Below are 24,175 nucleotides of genomic sequence, written 5' to 3'. Positions count from 1 at the left end.
CAATAGAAGCATGGAACTTCTATTCCATGAAATGAAGTTTTGAAAAGCAATCCTTAAATCGTTTAACAAACAAGAATAAGTACAGCTTCTTTCCCCGTTTAATTTCCTCCCTGCAGTCTGGTGTAGAGAGGAACCCTCAGCCCAGGTCTCTAGCAGATATTCTGGTTCACATGTTCCATATGAAGGAAGCCATGTATTAAATTGGGATGAGCCCTTGCATTTCATCACAGAAAGTGAGTGCTGGCTTGAAATGGAAGATCAGCTCATGTGGGGCTGAGATGGCGGCTGGGATCATAAACCGCTGCTCCTGGGCAAAGGACCGAATTATTAAAACTGTTGTTTATGGCCCTTATCATTTACAAACAGGTGAACACAGAAAAAGGACTTTCAATTTCCCTAAATTAATTTTCAGTTGAGGGTTCTCTTGTGTTAAACAGATAAGAAACTGGTATAGAATTACAGTACATGAAGTTTACAGCTGTCTAAAGGGCCTGCAAGTCCAAGGTTATCTAGCAAATATGGATAAAATGGCATTTGTCAGAATGACTCTGCTACTCTTTATGACACATTTGGGAAAATGAAATTGCTATGAGACAAACAATGCCCTAATGTGTGATCCCATCACCTGTGAACTGCTTGGGTAAGTTCAGTAAAGTTGTTTCTAGGATAATAATTGTTGGCAAAAGAGTGACCAGGATATTGATGGAAGGAAGAGCCAAGTCTAATGCTCTTATATCTAAGTACCAAAGCCCGTATTACACACTAAGTGAAGGATTTCTGCACATTTCAATGTGGCAATAACAAACTTTGTTTCTCCCTCTGCTAGCTGGAACTACTAATCACCCTAAGACATATGCATACCTGTTTTCACATGTACACTCTGATATGACTCTGCATTAATAACAATCCTTTCTATATATACACATTCCTCAAAAATGCATGCACCCACAAACATCTTGTGTCTGTATATTAATTATGATTGTGTATAAATTATAATAGCAATAACATTGACTGGATTTATACAATGTCAAAATAAGTTACCAAGTATGGCACACCTATACATGTGTATAGGACATAGAATAGCTTACTGTTTCTTCACAAAAATCCTATTTGATATGCCTATCTTAATTGCGCTCACTCTACTTCTGAGAAAATTGAATCTTAGAGTTTCTGAAATTTGCTCAATTTCCTATCAAGAGAACAGCAAGGACTCAACAAGCACAGAATCTTCGACTCAAAAGCTTAAGCATTTAACCAGTCCACAATGCTATTACATTACCTTGTTCAACAGATATTTATTAGTCAGGTACCAAGAACAGTACCTAAATCTTACCTCAATAGCTACATTCATTACCATATGCATAGTCCTCTCTCACACTGCACACAGATGTACTCATGTATTTTCAGTAAAAGTGGTTTACTTTTCCTATAATAATTCTACTCTTAATTCAGATCTCTTACTAATTTGTTCATTCATACTTGTATTAATCAATTGTGCCATGACAGATTATTCCAAGAATCATTTAAATCTCTTCTCATTGTCAGGATCAGTATCCCAGTATCTCAGTATTCTATCCTACAGAAATTCCTCCTACATTTAAGATTCAGCCATTTCTCTTAGTTGCCACCAACTTAAATCACATGTCTTTTTACCACACTATATTGTAATACTGTAGAAAGATTATTTTAAAGCCCTCTTTGAGCACAGCTCTGGCCACTTAGCTTAACCGTATGTGTTTTTTGTTGAGTGATCAAAATGCTCCCCTGTCTTAATAAACAAAGCAGATGAAAATAAGAAAATAACAAGTGGGGCAATGGAGGTTGGGGGAGGGATACTGGGAATATTAGTGGTGGGGAATGGGCACTGGTGGAGGGATGGGTACTTGAACATTGACTGAAATGCAATCATGAAAGTCTCTAAGTCTGTAAATGTACCTCACAATGATTAATTAAAATTAAAAATAATAATAAAAAAGATTAAATCACTGTCACTGTCATCCCATTGCTCATCTATTTTTTCATGTGGGCACCAGTAATGTCTCCATTGTGAGACTTGTTGTTACTATTTTTGGCATATTGAATATGCCACGGGTAGCTTGCCAGGCTATGCCATGGGGTGAGATACTCTCAATAGCTTGCCAGGCTCTCCAAGAGGGATGGATGAATCAAACCCAGGTCAGCCACGTGCAAGGCAAATGCCCTACCTGCTGTGCTATCACTCTAAATATTAAATGCCCCAAACAACAAAAATAATGCCTACAAATAAAAAAACTTTTTTACATGACAGTTTTCTATAGCTAAGATTACTTGGGAAATGGGAGGGACCATATATTGAAGCATAGGGAATGATTATAATAAAAACACAAAATATTAGGAAAAACTAGGAGAGAGTAAAGTCAAAAATATCATATTTTTACTTTAAGATTAATCCTCTAACTAAATATTATAATTGGGGCTACAAAAGCTATCACTTGGGGGCTGGAGTAATAGCACAGTGGGTAGGGTGTTTGCCTTGCACTCAGTCAACCTGGGTTCGATTCCCAGCATCCATACAGTCCCCTGAGCACTGCTAGGAGTAATTCCTGAGTATCACCGGGTGTGACCCAAAGAGCAAAAAAATAAAAATAGAAAAAGAAGAAGCCCTCACTTATTCTTTTTAAATTTTTTAAATTTAATTAAAGAACTGTTATTTACAATGTAATTGATAGTTGAGATTTGGGCATATAACATTTCAACACCAACCCCCCCTGCTCCCTCCCATGTCAACTTCCCTCCATCAGTGTTCCTATATTCCATTTCCACTGCCAACTTGACTGCCCCATCTATGCCTGTCAGCTTGAAAGTCAGTCATACTACAACATTCCAGTGGCTGCAGCTTAGCTCTCCTCTTTTCATCTTTGGTGAGTCTGTGTTTTGGATATATGGCTATACCTCTCACTCATATCATCAGTATAACTGAAGCCCTAATATCTGTTTGCCCATTACTTCCCATTCTCTTCGCCACCACCCCCCCTTTGATTTATTCCCTTCTATGTCCTCCTCTCTAAATACGGGTCAAGGGTGATTAGGCATCCCTCTTTTCTACATTTCCTCATCCAGTTATTCTATATAATGGCAGATAAGTGAGATCATCGCTTAGTCTTTTACACAAAATGAAGTGAGACAGTTGTGCTCTATGGCAGTCAGCTTTTCCAACTCCAAGAAGTCCAGAATGTAGCTGAGAGATCACAATTTATTCTTTAATTCTTAACAACCAGATGCTCTCACGACAGCATGGGGGCAGAACTAACTGCAAGAGATGTTCAGGATTCTTTTGTGTAGGACACAGGATTGACATTCATTAAATGCTTTCCTTCAACCATTTTACTCTCATTATGCACGACAAGGGCTTAGGTTAGCAGGGATTAAAGTACAAATTATTCTAAAGCAAGGAGCTTTAGCCTCAAGACATAAAAATAGAAAGATCTGGCTTAAAAATATAACAATGCAGGATTAGATTATGAACTTGTTCACTGAACAGTTACATGGCAATTTGCAAAGGTAATTATTACCATTAATTTGAGAACCAATAATTATCATAGCAGTTCTACCATTTCATCTCTCATTTATTCTCAAATCCTAGAAACAGGTTTCTTTTTTGGGGGGGTGGGGAATTTCTTTTTCAGCTATCTAGCTCACTTGGCTGGTCTAAAAACCTCCATTTTACAGAATCTTATAATCTTACACGTTTTTTGGTAGGAATCACAAACTTCTCAAATAGCTTTCTTATATTAGTAAAACAGTGTGCTAAGATCCAAGAGGCAATTCATCTTGGTCACCCTTCCTTCTGCAAAGCACTCTACCCTGAAGGTTAATAGAAAAGGAGTCAGTGGCTGCCATCTTGGATCTCATTCCGTTTCAATTTTCTGGTCACAAACATCATGATTTTTCTAGCCAAGAGGGGTGAGAGGGAGCATATAACTCTCCCCTTGACATCTTTCCCTTAGGCCCTTCAGTCTTTGGAGTGCAGGACTTGGTGCTAGTTTAATTGAACCGCTGTGCTTGGCTTCTCTGAAAGAGAGAGATACATAGTCCCTCTGGTGACTTGTTGCAACAGATTTCAAACTCAGCTGGATTTAACTGTGTGAATTAAAAGCAGTGCTTTAGATTGGGAGCAAAGTGAAAGCCCAACTCCAAATACTGATATGTCGGCAAGTGCTTGGCAAATGGACCGTGAAAGGTCTGCCTTCCCTTCCACCTAGCCTCTACTGACTTATATTACTCAAATTTCTTCTTTGGATCATAATAATAACTGGCTCAGAACATGGATGATCATAATGTATCTTGGAGGAAAAGCTAGTAAATCTGCACTTGAGGCAATAAAAGTCCAATGTTATTTGTTTAGAGAAAATATTAGAGTTCCAGCCTTGAAAGAAGATAATTATCAGCACTAACACATTTACCCACAATAAGATAGAATGGGCTCATTTAAATCCAAATAACCTCATTACGTTGATGGCGTTAGAAGAGCTACAATCAAAGACTTACAGAATCTGGAACAACAGAATATCATAAGACTCAATTAATGCACCTACTTAAATATACAAAATGATCAAACTCGGGCCTAGTGAGTTACATAACTTGTTTACTTGCTCAACTCAACAGGGAGAAGATAGGTGAATATTGAGAAGAATTTTAGTCCTCCATGCCTAAACATATTTTCTCTGTACTATCAAGTAACCCCGGGCACTTGGAGGAACTCTGGTGACTATTATTTAGTTATGTTATACAAGAAAACATTAACCCCGTAGTACTTTGTCCCAATCTTACTTTTGAGTGAAGCTAATAGTGAAACCAATAGATAAGACAGGAACTGAATGCTGAAAGTAGGTCAAGGGATATACCTGAATACACCTGATGAGAGAAAAAGAGAGAGAGAGAGAGAGAGAGAGAGAGAGAGAGAGAGAGAGAGATAGAGAGAGAGAGAGAGAGAGAGAGAGAGTGAAGAAAAGTGCCTGTCATAGAGGCAGACAGGCAGCAAAGGGATGGGAAACTGGGGACATTGGTGGTGGGAAATGTACACTGGTAATGGGATGAGTCTTGGAACATTATACAACAGAAACCCAATCATAAACAACTTTGGAACTGTAAAAAATAGATAAAATAAAAGGTATTGGGTCAACAAAACTGGGGGAGGTCAGGACTCAATGTTCCCATGTATCTTGATGAGGAATAAATAACCAGAGAAAATATGTAACAGATAAAGAAGAGAAGATTCTGTTTAGAAGGATGTGAAGATAAAGATTCAGTGAATTATATTTACTGACCTGCGTAGGAGTGATGCTTACTGAGTCCAAAGAGCAGCTATTGACACCCGCTCCCCTTTCACTATTGCCTTTTCAGACCCAGAAAAAAATGTGTGGAAGGTATTGGATTCCCTTAATCTAATCTGAGTTTTCTATCTAGTTCACAGCACTCAAATTCAAACACTTGGGACCAGAGCAATAGTATAGCCAGTAGGGCGTGTGATTTGCATGTAGCCAATCCAGGATTCATCCCTGGTATCCCAAATGTTTCCCTTAGCCTGCCAGCACTGATCCCTGAACACAGAGCCAAGAGTAAGTCCTGAGCAATGCTGGGTATAGCCCTACACCCTGCAAAATAAATCATCATCATCATCATCATCATCATCGTCATCGTTGTCGTCGTCGTCGTCGTCATCATCATTATCCCATTGATCATCTAATTTCTCAAGCAGTCTCAGTAATGTCTCCATTTGTCCTAGCCCTGAGATTTAAGAAGCCTCCCTCTACTCGTCGTTCCCAATGATGTTGCATTGGAGGCTCTTTCAGGGTCAGGGGAATGAGACCCAGCATTGTTACTGGTTTTGGCATATGAATACACCATGGGGAGCTTACCATGCTCTCCAGTGTGAGCAGGAAACTCTCGGTAGCCTGCTAGTTCTCCCAGAGGGAGAACCAGGCTATAGGTTCTGGGAGCTTGCTTTTCAGTCTCTGGATGTTGGCCATTGGTGGGATTACAGGGCGTGGGGGGTGGGAGGTCGGGGTGGGGGGCATTCCTTGGGAAATGGGAAGTCTGGGCAGAAGAGGCCCAGTCCTGATCCCAGCAGCCTTGGAGGTCTCAGCCTCGGGTCCCACATACCAGGGTTCCTCTGCCAGTACCTTCATGGGTGAGGATCGTCTGAACCTGTGGAGAGGGCTCTGGAGGTCTTCGGCCATGGAAGCTCTGATTGGGGTGGGGAAGGAAGCTGGAGTCCACCCCCTCCGAGGCGCCCCAGGGAAGACAGCCAGGTGCTCAGGCCAGAAACTTGACTTTTTTATTTATTTCGCAAAATAAATAAATAAATAAATAAATAAATAACACTCACTTTCTTGTCTACCATGCATCTAATCTCAGTGACAGGTACACAGAAACAAATAAGCTACAATTCTTATGCCAAGAAAGAGATGATCATTTATAAGTAAGAATATCAGAGGTCTGTAGTGCCATGATAGAAATGACGAGTAATCCTGGACAAGGAGCTAAGTGGAATTCAGTGCAGGAAGACAAAGCAATATTGATAACCTGGCTATCATTAAAATGCCCAGAGGAAGGATTGGAGTCACCCCAGAGTCTTTGCACTGGAAATCCTTTGTCCAAAGATGAGTGAAGAATACTAAGGAGATGGGACTGTTAGAAAATCTCACAGACACCCAGGGCCAGAAAAGGGTGTTTATCAGTTGTACTTTCATATAAGTACAGTTTGTGCTCCAGGAAATGCCTACAGGGCTACATGACTTTATCATCCGAAAAATATCTACAGCTATTTAAAAACAAAACAAACAGAAACCTGAGCTATGACATAGGATACAAAGTTCTTCCTACAGAGGAGAACACAAATGATATGGGACCCTGAGCTGGGAGCAGAGTAGCTGCCAACAGGGGGCATATATTTTTGCAGCATTGTTTGTGTTTGCGTTTTCATCCATGTTCAAAAATACATATGCTGCCAGTCAAAATTCCTTAAGTCAGTCTTAAAGAATTTTCCTTCCCTCTTCTTCTGCTTTTACTTGAGTCCTCTTGGCCAAGTAAAAAGTCTGTCCCTCTACGCCCCACTCCCCAAAATCAGTGTCCTCTGTGTTCTCTACTATGAGTCACAGAAAATCAAGAGCCTTTAGTAGTAAAGCCATTGAAGATAATAATTGAGCCCTGACTGCTCTTCGGTCCCAGAGCAAAGAATTTCTTTGGGCTTTAGTTTCTCCCTGAGAACCCTGGAGCACTTGGAAAATGGAGTAAGATCCCAGGGAGTCTGCAAAGACATAGTGATTCAAAACCTGCATCCATCTTTTTGATTTTGAAATGAAAGTAGTAACCCACCATTAGTGCTTCCTGGGAGTGGGAGGGAGAAGCAGCCTGTTTCGGCCAGAAGCTGTCTATGTCTTAGGTGCAGTTAAATAGATGGAAAAAAAGGGAGTCTGAATCCTTTCTCCTGTGCCCTGAGCCTCACAGAGAGATTATCACCACCTTTTTGCTGCTCTGCCTCAGTGAGGAGGAGCCCCTAATCAGGAGGGATTACTGGTACTGGAGGCAGAGTCCTTCTTTTCAGGGAGTCCTTTGTCTTAGGCTGCAGCTGGGAGAAGAATGTCTGCATCTGGAAACGCTTGACCCACATTTCCTGGTCTGGTATTGCTGCAAGTCGCTGCCTGACTAAGGCCCAACCTGATTCCGGAGCACTGGCAATGCAGAGTTAATCTTCTCCAGTGAAATCCCTCTGATAACATTCACATCCTGAGGTCATAATGCAGGGTCAAAGATAATGGGGTGGCCGTGGGTCGGAGTTTGACACCTTTCTCTGACACAAAGCAGACCACCTGTAATCCAAGAAGAGCGATACCACAAACACGGAGACACACAACCTGTGACTTGACTTTATCTTTAACAGACATGTATGCCCAATGCACAAAAGGCTCCATGTGTTGAAAAGCAGCCTTTTCTTTTTCTTTTTTTTTTTTTTGAAGGTGTGCTTGCTTCTCCCTGCCCATTTTTCACTGCACGCTGCTCATCATGTTGCTGCCTGATATTCTCTGCTCCTTTTTATCTGTTATCCGATCTCGCCATACCCTGAATAGCTACCACTCTCATATTACGCCCCCCCATTTCATTCCCATAGCTGTTCTCATGAGCAAGTTTTACTTAAACCTGACCTGCCTGCCTGAGAAATTGCTTCTTTTGTGAACTACTCCCACCACTACCAAATGTGATTTCTTCCGCTTTCTCACACTCTGAACCCTGAAGCTCTAACTGTGTGTAGATGGTTTATATCCAATGACACGTTCAGTTATTCTCTGTAGCTCAAATTTTCTCATGGTGGTGGGCCTCTAGAATGTATTCCATAGAGCTTGGCAAATGCTACACATCAGAGCTTTCTGCTACCCTTAAAACCAGCTTATTGATAAAAAACACGGGGTGTCCAAACTTACAAATAATTAGCATTTAATTAAATTTTACTGAATAGATTTTTAAAGACTAAAGGTAGTTTGGGGTTCTTCTTTCTTTCTTTTTTTTTTCCCTCTACATAAGATTTTGTTTGTTCTCTGAAGAGTAAAATATTCAACTACTATGAGCCAAAGAGCTTTGTGAATAAATGTAGAAATGGTGCTTTGTTTACAAATGGCCCACATGCATCTCAATAGGGACAAGGCATAATTGGTCTCTATAAAGCCAGCAGGTTCCCAACTCTTCTCCAATAGATAGGTTTGTTCATCTGAGGATAATGGTTTCTCCTGCCAAGAGCAGACTTCTGGAAACAATTGTTGGGGTCATAAAATAACTTTGGCTTTTTATCTTGTCCTTATTTTTTTTCTAGAGTGAAAATAACCTCAAAATAAAAATTTTATGAGACAGCCATTTTCTTGGATGATAATCTTAGCCCACATGCCATCTAGCTATGTGTACCTTTTGGATGAGAAAGATCTAGAGAGTGGAAATGCACTGAATCTAGTCTGGCAGGCAGAAGATATGCTATGAAGTACAATCCTGGTTCTTCAACCTAGAGGGAGCCAGACATTAGTTTCTGGTGTTTTTGTGTTTCTTTGCTTCAATTTTTTTTTTTTTTTTACTTTTGGGCCACACCTGGCTGTGATTTGACATATTCCTGGCTTTGCCTTCAGGAATCACTCATGGATGACTCAGAGTATCATATGGGGTGCTGGTTCACTAAGGGGGCACCACTCAGGGTGCTAGAGATTGAACCAGAGCCAGATGTGTAGAAGGCAACTTGTTGTACTTGATGTACTATCTTTCTGACCCCTAATTTCTGATTTTAAATGCCTCCCCAATCTCTTATTTTCAAGTCATACGATGATGCATTCATATACACATCACATGTATCGCCCATTGATCTTCGATTTGCTCAAGTGGGCGCCAGTAACGTCGCCATTTGTCCCTGTTGCGTGCTAGTGCAGCCCAATGATATCTGCTTGCTCCAAAAACAGGAAGAGCCTCAAATCATTCATTCAGGGATTTGACAAAGAAATCTGACCATCTAGTTGGTGGGCGGCCACGCGGTCTTCGGATGTCTCGTGGAATCCAGTCAGTAACAGCTCTAGTCCAGCGGTCGTCTCTGAATCATACTACATGACCGGCCAATCTGATTTTTTTATGCCTTGGCAAACGCAACAGCATCCCTGATTCTTGACCGTTGACAGAGGTCAGAACTCCGGATTCCTTCTCTCACTTGAGTGAGACGTGATACTCCCAGCATAGCTCTTTCGATTCCTCTTTGGGATACCCTAATAGCATTCTCATCCTGTTTGCGTAGGGCCCAGGTCTCTGAGGCATATGCTAGTGCAGGAAGAATGGTGGAATTGAAAAGATGTGCCCGGAGTTGGAGGTTCTTCGTCCTCTTAACCACTTCTTCGATGCTCTTGAAGGTGTTCCACGCTGCTCTCTTCCGCCTGCGCAGTTCTGGCACCAAATTTTTCCTCATGTTGATTTCTCAACCCAGGTACACATAGCTGCTGCACTCAGAGATGTTCGTTCCATTGAGAGCAAATGGAGCTTCAGGGACTAGTCCATTTTTCATGAGCATCGTCTTGTTGAGATTCAGCTGCAATCCGACCTTTCCACACTCGTGGTCAAACTCGGCTAGCATTTGTGCTGCTTGGCTAATGTTTGGTGTTATGAGAAGGATGTCATCAGTGAAGCAGAGGTGGTGTAATTGCCGACTGTCTATCTTCACTCCCATTCCTTCCCATTCCCGTCATCGCATGATGTTCTCGAGGGTGGCACTGAAAAGTTTCGGTGAAATGGTATCACCTTGCCACACCCCTCTCCTTACATCAATGATCACTTCCTTGTAGAATGGTGAGATTCTGGTGGTGAATCCATAATACAGCTCTCAGAGGATTTTGATATACTGAGTTTGAATGCCCTTTTTGGCTAGGGCTTCAATGACCAATTCAGTCTCAACAGAATCGAAGGCCTTCTTTAGGTCGATGAATGTTAGACAGAGCGGCATCTTGAAGTCTCGCGAAGGTTCAATGAGTTTGGTCACTATGTGGATATGGTCTATCATGCTGAATCCCCTTCGGCACCTGGCTTGCTCACATGGTTGTCCTTCATCTAGTGTTCTGCCTATTCTATTCAGGATGACACGAGTGAACAACTTGTAGACGACAGACATATACTCTCTCATATACACATACACATTAAAAAATCTGGCTCACTTAAACAACAAAAGATGTGAGACAGCATTTAGACTCAAAATCAAAGGAATCAGACTCAGAAAATAGAAAAATTCAAATATTAAGGTGAAGGACCCAGCCAGGAGCAAGATATCTAGTAAATAATGTGTTAAAACTGCAACACATATCACCCTAGCAAATAATTTATCTTTCTCTTTTATTTGTTTTTTTTTTTTTTTTTTTTTGTGGGGGCTGGACTCAAGGCAAGCACCTTATCCACTAGACTCTTTCTCTGGTCTCCTGAGAAAAATTTTTCAACTTCATCTAAGGGTTTGAGTCTCTTCTTTCTGATTTGAAATTCTAAGCAAGTTATACTAGTTTGGCTGTACATGTCCTGGTGTTAGCTTACTGGTTGTGTTTATGTGTTTAAGTTGTTTTTTTTTAAATGGGGATTACACACTGGTTCTCACAAGAATTTGATTTGGGGAAATGATTTTTAAGTGAGAAGCTAAGTAAGATTGAATGGAACTAACACAAAAAGAAAGTATGTGTGAAAGTATTGAAAAGTATTAAAAATAAAAGAAGATATAATGAAATAAGGCAACTTATAATATGCTAGTGCAACAAGAACAAAAAGTTACATTGGTTTTCTCATCATATCATCAAAAACCTATGACTCTATAGCAAGGGAGTTGGTGTGAGTTTGGGTATCACTACCACCACCACAACCACCACAACAACAACCAAGACAAAGGATTGTGACTCCCATTTTAGATTTGTAGAATGTCATTTTGATTTCTAGAAGGGCATTGAAGCCATTGCTGAAAATTTCCTGTCTCATATACTTATATATTTTTGGTTCTTCCTACCAGTAAATTCATTTATTTCATATATCATCTATTTTTATGTAGCAGGAGCCCCAAGTGAACAACCCACATGACCCACAGCAATCATTAGTAGTCAACTCCCCTATGCAGTGCTTGGCTTGGAGTAAGTGCATGATTTGACTTTAGTCAATGGGGCTCTAAGAGGAGCCTATGAAGGCCTTCTTGGAATACACAGAAAGAAATGCATTTTCCCTTCATCCCTTGACTGTTGTTGACACATTTGTTGCCTGAATTCACTCTAGTTTCCATACTAACCCAAACTATCACTTGGGAAAATGTCAAAGATAAGAGAGATTCAGACTTAAATATACAAATCACCTTACACAAATTCGACCCTGAATTTCTTATTATTTTTCCTGCGTTGAAAGTCAATTTAAAGTGAGATTTCTTATTAGATTCTACTCAACATGCCCTGATATAATTATTTGAAAAAATAATGTTTTCTTTCTTCCTGTGGAAACTGAAAGGTTATTCAACTCCTTGTACTATTAATGGGAAAAGCAAAATACAGACTTTTAGGGAATATTTTTTTTTTACAGTGCTGAGAGTGAAACTCAGAGCCTCACACATGTGAAGTTTGTGTTCTGCCAGTGGTTCAGTCTTTGGCACAGAGATTTCTCAAAAATTAAAAAGAATGGGACTTTCATATAGTATAGCAATTCCTTTCCTTGACATCTGAACACAAAAATGGGAATTTGAAAAGATGTGCATCCATTACAGAACTATATAAAATAGTCAATAGTTCTGGAAACAAATAGCCAATAACTATGAGAGGATAAAGATATTGCACAATGGAATACTACTGAACAAAAGCAAAAAATAAAATCTTGCATTCTGATAAACATGGACAGATATAAGCGAGGATCACGTTAAGTGAAATCAATAAAAAAGAAAATAAACACTGCGTGATACATACACAAGTGGTAGATAATCAAATCAAGGGAATAGATAAGGTCCAATGAAAACAATTCATAGACTCAGACAATGAAATAGAAGATAGCAAGGGCGGGAGACTAGGGTGGGGAGAAGTGGGCTAGAAGGAGCCTAGGGTCAGTGGTAGAGGGATCACTGTATCACTGTATCCATGTCATCCCGTTGCTCATTGATTTGCTCAAGCAGGCACCAGTAACGTCTTCATTGTGAGACTTGTTGTTACTGTTTTGGGCATATCAAATATTCCGTCGGTAGCTTGCCAGGCTCTGCCGTGCAGGCGGGATACTCTCGGTAGCTTGCCAGGCTCTCCAAGAGGGGCAGAGGAATCAAACCCAGGTTGGAAGGCAAATGCCCTATCCGCTGTGCTGTTGCTCCAGCCCGGTAGAGGGATATTGGTACTTTGTTGATTGGTGTAGTGCAACAGTATTGCATGCCTAAAGCACAAAATTCATATTACTATGAATGATGTTACTCAAAGAATATTCACTATTTAAAGAGGTAGTGAAAGACAGGGCAGAAGACAAAGGAATTGTTTTTCTTTTACAAAGGAGGTAAGGGCAAACACTTATAAAAGACTATCCCAATTTATTAGAATTACTCAATTTGAAGAAGTAAACTGCTTGCTTGTTCGTTCTACAGAATATAATTGATGTATGTCCAATGGACACATCCCCTAAATATGCCAAAAATAAGTCACTTTCTGTACTGAGAATATTTTATAATATGTGTTGTAATTCAACCATCTGAAGTCCTCATTTCTCAGTAATAAAAGTTGGGAAAGGCCATTATATTGAGAGGGCTTGCTTTTGATACCTACCTCTACACTTTGGTTTCTATCAAATTAGCAAGGAGCAGCGAAAGAAAAATGGAGGGTTCTTTCTTGCTCACCTTTTCTTTTCTTTCTTTTTTTTTGTTTTTTGCTTTTTGGGTCACACCTGGCAATGCACAAGGGTTACTCCTGGCTCGTGCACTCAGGAATCACTCCTGGCAGTGCTCAGGGGACCATATGGGATGCTGGGAATCAAACCCAGGTCGATCACTTGCAAGGCAAACACCCTACCCGCTGTGCTATTGCTCCAGCCCCCTCTCTTTTTCTTTACTTTACCAACATTCCAATGTTCTTTCCATTTTCCCTCATTCTTTCTAACAATATTAAGAGGTACCCGAGGGTCTGAACAATAGCACAGCAGGTAAGGCATTAGCCTTGAACATGGCCAACCCGGGTTAGATTCCCAGCATCCCATATGGTCCCCTGAGCATCGCCAGGAGTAATTCCTGAGTGCATGAGCCAAGAGTAACCCCTGTGCATTGCCGGGTGTGTACCCCGAAGTATACAAAACTGAACATATCTGACTCTGTCTTAAAAAGACATAGAGACACAGTTACCTATAACTAAATGTGGAGACTGATAAACACTTTAAATGAATCGAACAATGTAGGGAGCCATTTTGCCTTACTGATCTTATCCTGTCACTATTTGTTTAATCACTAGCTAACCCCATGCCACACCTAGCAAAGGTTGCCACTCCTAATCTTACTGATCTTATCCTATCAGCATTTGTTTATTACTAGCTAAATCCCGTGCCACACCCTGCATTTCTGTTGGGGGTCCTGGCACCACCTCCTCCCAACAGGGAGGTATAAATACTGTAACTGCCATAGAATAAATGCCTTTTCTCCCTCCTCCGGGCTCTGCGTCTGTTCTTTCAGCTGCGCCCTACGAAGGGTTCTCCCTGCTGAACAGAAAGAGACCTCCACATCAACTTCCACAGAACAAAGGGTGATTAAAATGTAGAGAGGAATACGACTAATTTCATAACAACAGAAAACTAATGAGAGGAATGCAGAACAGTGTTTTTCTATAAAAACAGGCCATCAAAATGTTCATTGCCTGTAGGTCTCAGTGATCTTGAGTTTCATGTATGACTGATTAAATCAATCTTGGGGCAAGGAGAGGAAATTGTTTCAGATTCTGGAAATAGTGAATTGTTCTAGTGTATAGGAGAGTATTTTAAATGTGACTACAGTGGCATCAGAATACTCCAGGTTGGATTTATGTGGGCTGATGAAGAGAGGACGGGCCTCCTCCTTCGTTATATTGAGTAACTTCCATCAATGGGGGCTTATAATGTAATAATCATGCACGCATGCTTCCTACTTCATGTCAGCAACAGTCTTATCTAAAGTTAATGTAAGGGCCTTACAGGAGTCCTCCTATCTCAAATCCTAGAGAAGATATTTCTTATAGGGGTCAGAGAGACGGTGCAGTGGTTAGGGCAGTTTCCTTGCATGTAGCTAACCCTGATTCGATTCCTTGGCATTCCATATGGTTGGTTTTTGAGCACTGTCAGAAACAATTCCTGAGTCTAGAGTCAGGAGGAAAGAGCCTCTGAACAACACCGGGTGTGCACCCCCTGCCAAAAGAAGATAAGATATTTCACAGAAATATTTTCCCCTTGGGAATAACATGCAGTGTTTAGTGAAATACTTGTCAAACTTTCAGAATATTCAGGAGCTAGAGGACTATGTTATATTATATTTATGTTAATAATTTTCCCTGAGGCCAAAACGGGAATTTATTATGCACCATTACTAAAATGGGGTTATAGGAGTGGGGGAGGGGGCAAAAAAGACTTCAGCATCTCAATTATCATAACATTCTCTTATACCTGAAAATAACTCCCCATTTGTCTTCCTTCTGCTCGGATAGCTGTGACCAAGTGCTATTATATAAATGAAGAGTGTTGTAGATTTTTAAAAGGAGGGATAACATTATATTTAATGTAGCTATATATCTTGTGTGCTCTCAGGAAACTTTCGAAGCAACTATTTATTCATTCATAACATTGTTTGAAAGACCCTCTTGAGGTTTTCCCTATTTCTTGTCACATGGCACCAATAGACACCAGTGATTCATGAGCTTTCTGTCCTTAAGGGTTTCCGAAAGTGACTACTTTGATGTTCTCTCAGGATTGCCTTAAAGGTATGGAAAAGACCAAATGGAATGTTTTGATAATACATACCTAAAACAGAACTGTTTATAAACATTCAAATCCAAAGCTAATAACTTAAACAAATAAATTGGCAAGCTATGTGTCATAATTGAAACCCAAAATACCTTTAGCACCAATTAATAGTAGATATTCTCAGAAATAAAGGAAAAGATAAATAGTTTAGTTCCTTTAGGGAAGTTACCATCTATTGCAGAGAATTACTTCTCTGCTGAATGGCCGATCAAGGCAATTGTCCCAGATCAATGCTCTGGGACATGAATGGGCAAGTGCCATGTATCTCAGACAGAATGTAGTTTACACATTATAGAGAGTCTGAAAAGACTTCAAGAACTGTTGCTATTTCAGCTCCACCTTTGCTAAATGATAGAAAGATTGTGAGAAAGCATTTTGGAATGAGTACGTGAAGATAGTGAATATATTCACTATTTGCATAAAGACAGAAGATCAAGAATTGACATTAAACATAAATGGATTTCAGCAATACCACTAATGGGAATATACCCCAAAGAAGCAAAAACGTAAAGTCAAAATGACATCTGCACTTATATGTTCATCGCAGCACTATTTACAATAGCCAGAATCTGGAAAAAACCCGAGTGCCTGAGAACAGATGACTGGTTAAAGAAACTCTGGTACATCTATACAATGGAATACTATGCAGCTGTTAAAAAATGAAGTCATGAACTTTGCATATAAGTGGAACATGGAAAGTGTCATGCTAAAGGAAATGAGTCAGAAAGATAGAGACAGACATAGAAAGATTGCACTCATCTGTGGAATATAAAATAACAGAGTAGGAGACTAATATCCAAGAATGGTAGTAATAAGTACCAGTAGGTTGACTCCATGGCTTGGAAGCTGGTCTCACATGCTGGAGAAAAAGGCAGCTCAGATAGAGAAGGGAACACCAAGTAAAATGTGGTTGGAGATTCCACCTGGAAAGGGAGATTCATGCTGAAAGTAGACTAGAGACCGAACACAATGGCCACTCAATACCCCTATTGCAAACCACAACACCCAATTGGAGAGAGAGAACAAAAGGGAATGCCCTGCCACAGAGGCAGGGTGGGGTGGGGGGAAGATGGGACTGGGGGGTGGGAGGGATACTGGGTTTATTGGTGGTGGAGAATGGGCACTGGTGGAGGGATGTGTTTGTGAACATTGTATGAGGGAAAGACAAGCTCAAAAATGTGTGAATCTGTATCTGTACCCTCATGGTGATTCACTAATTAAAGAATAAAATAAATTTAAAAATAAAAAAGAAAAGGTTAAAAAAAAGAAAATTAAAAAAAAATAAATGGATTTATAGAGGGCCCTGAAGATAGTTCAGTAGCTTAAGAAGTGCCTAGGTAAACAAAGAGTACACTCAACAATCTAGCGACATGCGCACATGTGGTTCCAAGAGCCAAACAAGAGGGGAGGGGGAGGATTCACATCCAGATTCTATCATTAGATATTAATGTTACTAAATAAAGCCTCCTTCGTTTCCGTAGTCCTCAATTTCCTTTCTGTATGTGAAAATAGATTTTTATATAACATAGCAAACCTTAATTGGTATGTTTTGAATATTAAATATTTATCTGTCTGTCGATGAGAAGTATTTTCTCCACAGTCATGCCCTGCCCCTTTTTCTGCTTAAGTAATCCCATCCAATTGTTTACTTGAAGGCTTGTAGCCTTTCTCTGCGCCTTCCTCCACATGGATTCATAGCACAGGCACCAGATCATTCCCTTCTTCCCCCTGATAGAAACCACAATTATTTCCACTGTAGCAATTCCCTTGAGCACAGAGAGGTGCTTATGTATTCTGTTTTCTCTAGTTTTGCAGAGTCTCTGTGACCTTGGGTTTGGCCTACCTGGTGACTAATGAAGCAGAGGTGACTGAAAGTGGTCAGCCCTGTGTTAAGAAATCAAGGTTGGAAAACCACCTACGGGTGAGTGGTTAACCTCTGCGCCCATGAAGCCAACAGGACTAAGTTGGTCTCTGAATCAGTAAGGTGTCTGAATTAGCTAATTGAGAGTTCAGGGATCCAAACAATCCTTGCCTTTTTTAGTTGGTTTGGTTTTTGTTTGGGGGCCATACCCGACATTGCTCAGAGCTGACTTCTGGCTCTGTGCTCAAGGATCATCTCCTCCTGGGGGCACAAGAGGAACCATATGAGATGCTGGGGATCAAACTCAGGGCGGCTATGTGCAAGAACCCCATCCATTGTACTATCACTCCAGCCCTACTTTCCCATTTTTATTTGTCACTTGAAATACATAAATATTTGATTCTGGCTAGAACATACCTTGACACATTGTGTGAGAACATCAATGGATGCTCACAGGCCAGCGAGGTCTTTTGGGACATCAGTGAAAGAAACCAAGTCCATCACTTTGTTCTTGACTTGAATATAATCACAACACCCTTCTTTCTGCCTGGGCTCAGGCCTTGCGAAGAAACACCTCACTGTTATTGGAGTCTTCATTTTTATTTCTACTATAGGCTACAAAAAGGAAGAAAGTAGGGTTCCTTCACTGTATCACTGTATCACCGTCATCCCTTTGCTCGTCAATTTGCTTGAGTGGGCACCAGTAACGTCTCTATTCCCCCAAGCCCTGGATTTTAGCAGCCTCTCCTTACTCATCTTTCCCAATGATTGGAGGTTCTTTCAAGGTCAGGGGAATGAGACCTATCATTACTGTTTATTGGTATATCGAATACGCCACGAGTAGCTTGCCACAAGCTCTGCCCGTGTGGGCAGGATACTCTCAGTAGCTTGCTGGGCTATCTGAGAGGTGTATACATACACACACACACACACACACACACACACACACACACATATATATATATACAAAATTTCTGCTCAGGCATTGCATGTGCTTGGCCACACGGGCGCAAGCAGCACATGGACCCAGGCAGCACGTGTGTACTCTTCCTTTGATCAAGGTGGCCTTTATAGGGTTTCTCCAACCTGCTCCCATGTGGGACCTCTACCAAGGTAAAAGTCCATTGCTAAGGAGGTTACCACTGGGAGTGGGAGTGATGATGGTCTTTGAAATTACTTTTCTGGCCTTTTGTTTCTGCGGGTCCAGGGAGGACCATAAAACGGCCTGGAGCATGGGGGCAGTTGGGTAGTGGAAGTCAGCTGCCGGGTCTGGGTCCCTTGGGGCGAGAAGGGTTCTCACCCGCACACCCCTCTGGGGCGCCCCGAGTGAAAAAAGCCTGTTGTGTGGAGTCCTACAGCCTGGTGTGGAGTACTTCACTACACAGACAAAAGAAAGGAACATAAGACAAGGTTCAGGGATTCAGTGTAAGGGTCTGATAATGTGCTCGATAAAAAGTCCCAGAAGATTTCTTGGTCATAGGTGCAAAATGAGAAAATTCCATCTTATTGCCCCGGTTTTTCTGACTAAACCTTTAGCATCAGATGTTGATGTTCATGGGAGCACGTAATTGTCTGAGTTGGCTTTTGTCTTTTGCTCTATATTATAATCCTCTCTTCCTCACCTTTCTCCTCATCCTTCTTTCCATGTTTTATAGTTTTCTAAAGTAAAAAGGAGAAAGCAACACTATGAATGCCCATGTTTTTAGAATCAAGATGTAGAGACAATCAGTATGTGCACACCAAGTCTTAGATAAATGAGCGCAGTTAGACAAGAACTGGAGATTGAGGGTCCCAGGTATATCTCAAGGGACTGGAGCGCATGCTTTGTAAGCACAGGCTTCTGGGTTTTACCCTACGCATTGTGCCACAGGAAGGACCATCAAGCAACTCATCAGGAGCAGTCCCTGAGTAGCACCTGGGGTGGCCTCCCCAAAACCAAAACCAACAAATAAATAAATTAATAAATAAATAATGGGGATTGGGGCTGGAGAGATAGCACAGTGGGTAGGGCGTTTGCCTTGCATGCGGCCGACCCGGGTTCAAATCCCAGCATCCCATATGGTCCCCTGAGCACGGCCAGGGGTAATTCCTGAGTGCAGAGCCAGGAGTAACCCCTGTGCATCGCCAGGTGTGACCCAAAAAAAGCCAAAAAAAAAAAATAATGGGGATTGATAAGTCAAGCAGATGAAACTTCTCCTTATTGTCTCTCCATACTGGTTTTACCAAGTGTGGTACCTTGGAGAATCTTTCTTGTTTTTTGAACTTTACCTTTACTCTTTTGACTTAAGCATCTCCTAAGATCAGCCTTTATTATTTAGAAGCCCAGGTATTCTTGATGAAGGAGGAAAAGCTATAAAGTGAATTTAAATCATCCCCTGCTTTACTCTGGGTCCTTACAAAAGCACACTGCAGACACAAGTTGTAAAATAGCTGGAGGAAAGAATATCATTGTTTGTGGGTATTTTGGAGAATTTTAGACTTGGATATGGTACTGGAGTCTAGGACATTAGCCAAGGAAAGAATAGAGAGAGACAGGGAGAGAAACGCTGCCAGTTATAGACTAGGGCCAGACAGTGAAGAGAGAATGTTAAAGGAATGCGGGAGGCGCACAAACCAACATGTCAGTTTATCAGCTGCTAATATTCAATACAATAACAACACATTCAGAGGGCGGCAGATTCTAATCGCCATGTTTCTTTAGGATAATGTTGTTTATTATTAACAATGGAAGTGTCTGGAAACACTTTTAAGCCAAATAGATTCTTGGCTAGAGTAACCTTCTCCAGATTTGTCATTTGCTTTGTTGTTGTTGTTATTGCAGTTTGCTTTTGAAATTTTAGTAATGTGCTCAATTTGAAAACATTTTCATTTTCACACGGGAGATGTATTCAAAGATCTCTAGATTAGACTCTTCCTCAAAAATTGTACTCATTAGCCCTGCCAGTATCTAAGAAAGGAACCATTCTCTTCCACCCAGGACCAACATGATTCTGAGGCAGGGTGTATGCTCAGTCAGCCATCAGGACCGAGGACCAAACTCTCCATCCTATCCCTTCCATCTTGTTCTTTTTGTTTTGTTTTGTTTTTAACCCCATTTGACTCTCAGTTTATGTTTTCTTTGTTTCTGGTGTGATGCTATGTAGCATGTCTTTAATAAATGAAGATTTGGCATGTAGCGTGTTTTGTTTTTCTCCCTGCTGCGCTCAGTGAAAACTTTCTGTTGATTCTTTTTTCATTCAGAATGTCTTCAGGTCTACAGGTCTGTCCCTCCTTCTTGTTAGATGCTTTATTCAAGTGCATCCTGATTTTGGAGGACTCAGCTTTTATTGGTTATTTTTAGTACTCAATTGATTCAAGCATCTTCCAAATTCTGAGGGAAAAAAATCACTTCAACCAAGAGATCCTATCAATCACAGCGTGGTTTGCATGCTTATTTAGCTGGTTAGTAATTAAAGGCAGCTAAAAATACCAGGCATGCATGAATGGTGTGATTTTTATATCTTAGTTCCTTTCCAGAGAAGATGCAAGTTCCATCAATCAAACAGTTGGTAGCTAAAGTCATTATCACTGAAATTAAGGCAATTATATACAAATGAATATTAATGAAGTATCTAGTCAAAATTAGGGTCAGTTCTTAACCGTAAGAAAGAAATTATGGAGAATCCATGTTCAGTATTAATCCATGTTGAAGTAACTTAAGGACATACCTTCCATAATAAATTGCCACTATAGTTAAGGAGGTTTCATCACATTTATGTTATTTCTTGTTTCAGAAATATATGAATTCATATGCATATAGCTTAAGAGTTTGAAGTCACTTAAAATTTTACTATCAATATATGCACCTGAAATGCTGATGAGGAAGGGGTACACTGGTCCCAGATTTTGTGACTTTATAACAAAAATATTTATATGATATCATTAAAATTAAGAAGAGTGTCTGTTTATAAAATAGACAATATTCTAGATGATCTCTAATGTTTAGCCCTAAAATTTTATTATTATGCAGTTATAAGATGTAATAAGAATTAATCAGTTTAAGTACTTTGGAAAGGCAAATATTAGCATGATAGTTTACAATCAGATTTTTTTGAAAAATGATGCACAGGAAAGAATTTGTGATCCTACAAGGGGTCCAGATTTTTTAAATATGCTTGAAAACAACTAAATGTTCCCAAATAGAGCAATCTTTTTCTCTCCAAATGGAAAATTCTTAATTAAAATCTGGTAGGAGACTCACCTCCAACAGGCAGTCTCTAAATATGTTTACTATATGCCCCAGCTCCAATAACATCATTAGTACCAAGGTCTACATAACTGAGTCTCTGGCTTTTGCACTACATACTCTATACATCCATAAATTGTGTTCTTACATAGAGTATGCACATTTGACCAACTAGGTTACTGTATTTTTTCTAGATTTGTGCTATCTAGGGGAAAATGAAGCAGTGCATGGTTCGTTATGAAACAAAGGAAAAGGATGATATTTGGGTTCAACAGATCTTTGAACCATTCTTGTGTGAGACTGCAACAATGAACAGGGCCCATCTTTGAAAAGAATAAAAAAACACAGGATGCCACTGCATTTTATTGGTTTATTTATTCTGGGATGTGGGTGGGGGACACCCAGCTATGTTCAGGACTTAATCCTGGCTCTGCACTCAGAGGTCACTCCTGATAGAGTTGAGGGGACCATATGTGGTACCTGGGATCAAATCTGGATCAGCTTTATGCAATGCAAGTGCCCCACCCTCTGTATTATCACTCGAGCGCCAGAGCTGCCATGTTTTAAAAACGTACAAACTCAAATGCTAGAATAAATGAATACATAGGTTAGCTATGTTTTATGGACTCTAAAAAGTTGAATCTGGAGGACAATAGGGGAAAACAACTGTGATTAGTAAAAATAGGAACAGAGCGTACACACCTTCGTTTCTTAGAGATTTGTGGGAAAATAGTCATGCTGGATGAATCCCAGTGGCTCTCATTTCAGATACTTAAAATACACCCATAAATGCCAACTACAGAAGAGGAGATGGTTATAGAACTATATGGCCTAAATTGAACAATTCTTGGCCTGGGGTCTTTGAAAAATTATCACATTTGGAATGAGGAACACACAGTAAATACTCTCTTAGTATTAAATGTTCACTGTTTTTTTGAATCCATACCCAATATAGGGCAAAATAAAGTAATTGACCAGTAAAATTCATATGTAGCTTTCCTGTTAAAATTAAGTGCAGGGCAAGGATAATCCATCTTACTACTCTTTTTCAATGAGGTATTTAAAAAGTCCATTCTAATGCAATAAGACGAAAGGAAATAAATGATGCCCAATTCAGAAGCAGCACATAAGATGTTTTTAAATATTATATCCATAGAAACTACAAGCTATTCTATATAGAAAATTCTGGATCTAATAATACATTGGGCTGGAGCGATAGTACAGTGGGTAAGGCGTTTGCCTAGCACTCGGGTGACCCAGGTTCGATTTCTCTGCCCTTCTTGGAGAGCCCGGCAAGCTACCAAGAGTATCTCGTCCGCATGGCAGAGCCTGGCAAGCTACCCGTGGCATATTCAATATGCCAAAAACAGTAACAACAAGTCTCACAATGGAGATTTTACTGGTGCCCACTCAAGCAAATCGATGAGCAAAGGGATGACAGTGGAAGTGACAATAACACATTACTGTAAGGTTTCAGAAGATAAGGTTATCAAGACTAATATTTAAAAATCCACAACAATAACTGCTTCTCCATATCATTTGGAATTTAAATTTAAAAGAAATTTATATTATTCCACACCAAAATGAAATATGTAGATATAAATACAATAAGATATATAACAGATATAGATAAAGAAAACTGAAAACTTAGATGAAATAAATGATAGAAAAACTAAATACAGAACTATTTTATTCATTTTTGTGGACCAGATAACTCAATATTTTCAACTGAGTTGTAATTGAAATTATAACTTTCTTCTCATGATTTCTTTTCATGATTGATAAATTCAGTGCAACTCCAAAAAAAAATCCAGGATTTTTTTGTAGGTATCAGCACACTGATTCTAATGTTTATGAAGGAAGCACAATACTAAAGGACAAAAAGTTAAAGGATTAAAAAAAATAGGCTCCAAAAATTTAGAAAGTAACAGAATTCAACATGTACTATAATGAATAAATTGTGGCAGCACCAAAGTAATAGACAAATGAATCAAAGAGACAGAGGTGGAAAGCACAGAAATATATTTCCATGAATATAGCAAAATAATTTTGACAAAGTTACAAAGAGGACACAATGGAGTAATATAGTATCCCTTAAACAAAGATTGCTAAAAACAAGGTAATCAATGCATAAGGAAACTTAAATCTATGTGCTGGAGAGATATCACAGTGGGTAGGGATAGTGCAGTGGGGAGGCCCCTGGCTTTGTGTGTAACCCTGATTCAGTTCCTGGCACCCAATGTGGTCCTCAAGCCCCACAGGAAGTAAAGCCTGGATGCAGAGCCAGGAGTAAGCCCTGAGCAAAGCCAGGTGTGATGCTTAAAGAAGAAATCTAGAAGCAAATTTTAGTTCCCAAAAATTTACTTAAATTTAATCATGAGGCTTAATATAAAAGAAAATATACAATTCCTAGAAAATAACTGGCGAAAAAAATAGATGACATTAAGTCAGATGATTCACTGTGGGAGGTGGAGGGGGTGGCCATGGTGCCAACCAGAGAAGAGTGAACCAACAGGTGCTGCCCAGAGACGCAGGGAGGTGCGTGTTTGTCAGCGTGCAGGTCCTTATAACATGCCAGT

This window comes from Sorex araneus, chromosome X, assembly GCF_027595985.1.
Source record: "Sorex araneus isolate mSorAra2 chromosome X, mSorAra2.pri, whole genome shotgun sequence".
Taxonomy (NCBI): Eukaryota; Metazoa; Chordata; class Mammalia; order Eulipotyphla; family Soricidae; genus Sorex; species Sorex araneus.
Note: the sequence above shows the minus strand (reverse complement) of the source record.